General features: G+C 37.2%; 1 long non-coding RNA gene across 1 annotated transcript; it reads left to right on the forward strand.

Annotated features, from left to right (window-relative positions):
* Positions 1–257: 257 nt before the first annotated feature.
* Positions 258–3,366, forward strand: LOC143413277 (uncharacterized). Its single transcript, XR_013093908.1, has 4 exons — positions 258–1,037; positions 1,414–1,566; positions 1,929–2,018; positions 2,595–3,366. It is a non-coding gene; the product is annotated as an uncharacterized LOC143413277 (long non-coding RNA).
* The last annotated feature ends 2,140 nt before the right edge of the window (positions 3,367–5,506 follow it).

Raw genomic sequence — 5,506 nt, forward strand, 5'->3', positions numbered from 1 at the left:
TCATCTATACACCATACAACTCCTATACGGATTTAATTGGGGGCGTAGTGTTGTGAAGCCTCAAAGCCTCTGACGAATAGTAAACAACCATTAATATATAATGCAAAGTTTACGCCCAAGGGCAAACCAAATTTTCAAGGCTCAGGTGTATTCATATCTATGTGAAACAGCCTCTTTGTCGTCTGACATGTCATCGGTTCTTCTTTTGATTGATTTTTTTTCTAGATGAAGGCCCATTTGATTTTACTTTGCATGACACCTACACTGAAAAAAAGGGACTGGCCATCTCTTGGATTTATGTAAGCATCTTGCATGTATTTAACACAATTGCCTCATGTTTTAAAGATAAATGTAACTATATAGTGTAAAAACGACATGATATGCAGAAAGGGTGTATTAAATTGTTCATATCATGTTCAGGTGAAGTAAGTCAATAAGATAGCAACGTTAAATCTCGTGAAACCACGCGTGATTTCATCTCGCGGGCTTTGGATCGTGGTTTAAAAAATGCATCCATCTCAGTCAAGTCGAGCAGCCAACTCTACGTTTTTTGGTATGTCTTGATTTTTTGAATTAATATTTACCATATTTCAGCCAAATGTAGTTAAACGTCTAAAGTGCCGCCATGTAACATGCTAAAAAAGAGCCGTTAGCTTATTTGCTGTTTTATCTGTTGTCAAAGAATTGGCGCTTTTTCATTTGAATTTGTCTTTGGCACAAGAGCCGTAATATCACATTAAACCTAATTGCGAGGCACTCATAACATAATTTGGTTTTCTGTGTGAATAGATTTGTCAACTGACTCTTCAGTTACATTGTGTATTTACTGCACCGTGGTGTTAGTGAGATTTTGGACATTGAACAGCTTTAGCTAATATCATCAGCGGTATTATGCTAGCTTACATCCCTACCCCTCCTGCCCTCACCTGCTGTCCTTTTGTTTTTGTTTTTGTTTTTGTTGATGCACATTGAGAGACCACATCTATTCTGCATTTCACCAGGAGTCAGCTGATGGATTGTGGGTTCAAGGTGTTATGGTAAGAAAGTATATTCTATTTTCGCTTAAGGTTTCTGTAACTTAATTATAATAGGTTTTTTATAATTATTAGGTGCATGCATACTCAAATAGACCACCCTATTAATACAACTGAGAAATCCAAAATCTGCCATAGGTTTAACTTATACCTGTATGTATTGTCAGAAAGGTGATTACTGGACTCACATTAATGCACACTTGAACTAAAATGAGGTTGTAACTTGTGGGTTCTTGGGTTGCAAATCAGAAATAAACATCTTTGGATTTTTTTAATCCCATAAGATCTGGAAGCACAGTTTTTATTCAACAAAACATTACTGATTATTAACCAAGCACAGTGCCTGCTGTTATTTCAAAATAATTTTATGTCATTTCAGATGAAATGCAGCATTCCAGTGCATCCCAACCATGCCTTTACAGTCAAGGTTTCTGACGGAGCTGAGTTTCTCTCTGACAGTCTGCTGAAAGTGTTTGCAAAGTGATCGGGGGAACAGGGCACAAAGCTAAAGGATGTAGCTGCCATAATGACAGTAAGAACTTTAAAATTCTTTAACTACAAAGTGTATATGTATTGCATTAGGTCAGTAAAAGATTTTTATGCTGCATCCATTGAAACAGTCAACTATTACCTGTGAGTACTGATTCCACCGAAAGGATGCCATAATTTTCGTCATGCATTTACTGGCCCACTGAGAAAAATTGATCTTTTTAAAAAAATAAAATGTTCTGGAAACTATATATCCATAAAGTTGATGTCAAACAGGAACTTTTGATATTGCTTTGTAGATGCTGGTGTTGCATGTTGACTGGTTTAAGTTTTTGTCTGGGATCATTTTCTTCTGTGCTACTGAAAAGTTCACAAATCTCTGTTTTCTTTGTTATAATACTTTAGGATGACATTAATGCTCGAAGGGAGTCCCTCATCAAAGTGCTCCGCATCTGTGTGAAAGACAATTGCAACATCTTGGTGCAGGAGTTCATGGTGAGTGTTTTATGAGTAGATTGTGGCTTTGCAACATTTAAAAATGCATTTAGTTATCCACTTGATCCTCATTGGACTGGTTAGGACCAGTAGTCCTCTTTAATAATTTGAAGTTCACATGAGGCCTGGTAGTGAACTCGGCCGCCGGCCCTTGAGGCCCCACCCCTGTATTAGGGGTCACATCAGTGTGAAAAAACTTTAAATTTGTCATTCTAGTGAACAAAGGAAAATCCCACCAATATTTACATTAGCTTTTGTTGGAAAAAAAAAAAAAAAGACCAACAGCTAACCAAATTGTGGGGCTGAAAGTCTAAATTCTAACATCTTCTGAGTGACAAAACCTGGATTTCTGATGGGCCGGTGTCTTTCTAACAAAAACGAATGTAAAATTATGTTTTTCACCCTCTCTTAGAAACTCTGTTAGACCATGAATGGCAGCATGGCAGGCCACTCTTTGGCTATAGCTATTTACTATGTTGCTTGCATTGGTTTAAATTACTCTAACATTAGAACTGGTAGATTCAAAAGAGATGAGTTTAAAAGGGAATCTTAAAAAAATGTTTTGTGTTTAACCAGGACTTGACTGAGGCCACTGCACAGATTGAGAAAACCACAATGAACATCTGTCTCCAGAGGATGCACCAGGCAATGACTTTTCTGATGTTGGCATCATCATCGAGGGTATAGTAGTTCTTCAAGATCTGGATAACGTGACCTTTGCAGTAGCCATGCTGTTTGAACCTTTTTTATTCCTTCAATATGAGTTACCCATCACAACTCTGCTACACTTTTGAGGTGATTCAAAGGGTGGTAATGGAGTTGGAAGCAACTCAGCTCTCAAGAAAAGTTCACAACTAAGACAAAACTGCTCCTGCAATGAAAGCTCACTGTTATGCATGTGAGGTGACCAGCTCTAGGTGAGAAGACATTTAAATCTCACACTTGTTCTGCTGCATTTTTGAAGCTCAATTCCAGGAACAGATCGCAGGGTTCATTTTTATATACACTGCAACTGCCATGAGGACGAGCTGTTTTTTTGTTGTTGTTTGTTTTTCCTTTTACTCTGTACAAGTTCTCTGTTTGGCAGCATTTTTAAATTTCTCTTTGTATTGTTTCTTTCTTTTACTAGTGAAGAGATGTAGCATGAACAGTTATGCAGTCTAAATATCCCATATGGGCCGTGTGAAATGGTATTTTCAGTTTCATTCAGTTGAAGTAAAGAACGTTGAATATTTCTAAGTGTGCTGTTTTGAACCAAGATGTCACAGTATGATCAGTGCTGTAATTTTTGACAGTCACTGTATCAATGTTATTTTTGCATCTCTTGAATAAAGGTTTTGACCTGCAAGTGCTAATTTCTTTAGTTATTGGGGTAAAATGGGTAATGTTAATAGGAAGGTGTTTGCCAATTCAGTAACCTAATTTAATGTTAATGGAAACTAACATTACCTCAAATTGTTTAGTTATAATTGTTGTTTAACTGAATCTTGACGTCAGAGGCCTTAAATAGAATGTTTTGATTTGTTCTTTCCCAACATTTTTCAAAAGAAAGAGTCTAATTTCTTTGCTGTGATTGATTCCAGAGAACACGGAAGAACTGACATTATTTAACTGTTGGTTTATATAGATTCAGTAGTGGAGTAATGTCAGTTTAATTCTTTACCTACTGTCAATGCAGTGAAATTAGACATTTTGTTTTGAAAGGTTACTGGTGGATGCCAGCAACCATCTTGGAAGAGGACAATATAATCTGTTATAAGGCCTCCATTTGAAAATTGTGTATTTGATACTAGAATATAATAGCAAAATGTAATTTGAAGATAACATGTAGTATTTAAGTGACCAAGTAGTATTGGGTAAAAGTTATTGAATGGTGTTGGGATAAAGTGAGAAAATTGTGAAGGATTAAAATATTTCAAGAGCTCAAATTACTTCATCAAAACATGTTTAAGTCACATTTTATCAACACAAATTGCACAGGTTTATTGAACATGAATAAATTGTGTTAATTTAACTCAATTGTTTAAGTTGCTGCCAAAGCAAAACATCTGTGTGCAACAAATGTCCACCATTGAATTAAGTAAATCCAACAACATATTTTTTTCAGTGTACAGTTCCTTCCTTCCACTAAGCTCCACTAGTAAATACTTCACTTCCATAACCTTATCAGACACTTTTACACAGTCCAACAAAAAGCCCTGCTCCCTTCAGTTCAGTTGCAGTCCTCTTTTGAAGTAGGCCTAGTTTCTCTCGGAAGGGATGTTTGATTTTCTAGTGCTTTCTTAGCTTGCTTGCCATCATGTTAGCATTAGCCAACATCTCCTGACAGATGGCGCATTCATGCTGAGGCCTGTGGACATCCTCAGTCCAGCTGAAGCCATAAGACATGGAGCTTTCCCAATAGTTTCTACCAACATTTTTCCCTGTTTTCCTCGGGTGGTGACTCATATTGCTGATTAGTTGTTTACTCCACACAAAAAAGTGATCCACCCCTTTACAAATTTTGTTATCCTCCTTGCTATCAATCCAGGGCCTTTGATGTGTCACTCTGTAATAATTTCCACCATCTGGTAACTATGAAAACAGACTCGGGTTTTCTTTGACAGAAGGTTTTATGTTTTTTTGTAATGTAGCGTATGTTGCGACTGTGTTGGTAAATGAGGGCCTTCAACATACTAATATAGTACATTAAAAATTCAGTCATTACCTTTTGTTTGATTTTGTATCACAATCATAATATATGATTGACAGAAAATCCCAAGGGATGCTTCGACTTGCCTCACAGCACAGAGTGATATAGCTTATATGATCAATATCTATGATACTGTGCAAATGAGCGACCCCTGATTTCTTTATTTTTGCTCCCAAGGAGCTAGGCCTTCTTGTCATTTTTGGTCTTCAACAGTGGTTTTCAAGGTTTCTGAAGGCCTTTCAAAGTGTATTTTGGGCACTGGCTGCTTTTTCACTCATTCTTGATTCATTCCGCATGCCATACTCAGAGGAATGAGAGGAACCTGTGTTGTGTCTACGCACAAGTGAAGACTAAGCAAAGAACCAGTTTTTTAGACTCCTATGTAAGAAGCAGTCTGTCCAAAAACACATTTGTTCCAATTTCTTTAGCTGTATCTACAAAATGCCAAAGATAAAACAGTCTGACAGGCAGAAAATAGTATTTTTGCTATAACAAGGTAATTTCCTAAGAGCTATTAGCTGAAAAACTTGGCATATTTCGGCATGGTGTGCACCGTGTCCTTCAAAAATTTGATGAAAACTGGACAAGTGGAGCACAAAAGAGGAAGTGGGAGACCCACAAAGCTATCTACACCCAATGAATAGCATCTGAAAGTCTGAAATGTCGCTAGGAAATAGGAAATCCAGTTAAGACCTGACACATGCATCTGGCCCTTCAGTTGATCCATCCACTGTTCGTTGAAGTCTCATCAGAAATAGTTTCAGTGGAGGAAGGCTGTCAAGAAGCCATTCTTCAG

This window comes from Maylandia zebra, linkage group LG17 (assembly GCF_041146795.1).
Source record: "Maylandia zebra isolate NMK-2024a linkage group LG17, Mzebra_GT3a, whole genome shotgun sequence".
Lineage (NCBI taxonomy): Eukaryota > Metazoa > Chordata > Actinopteri > Cichliformes > Cichlidae > Maylandia > Maylandia zebra.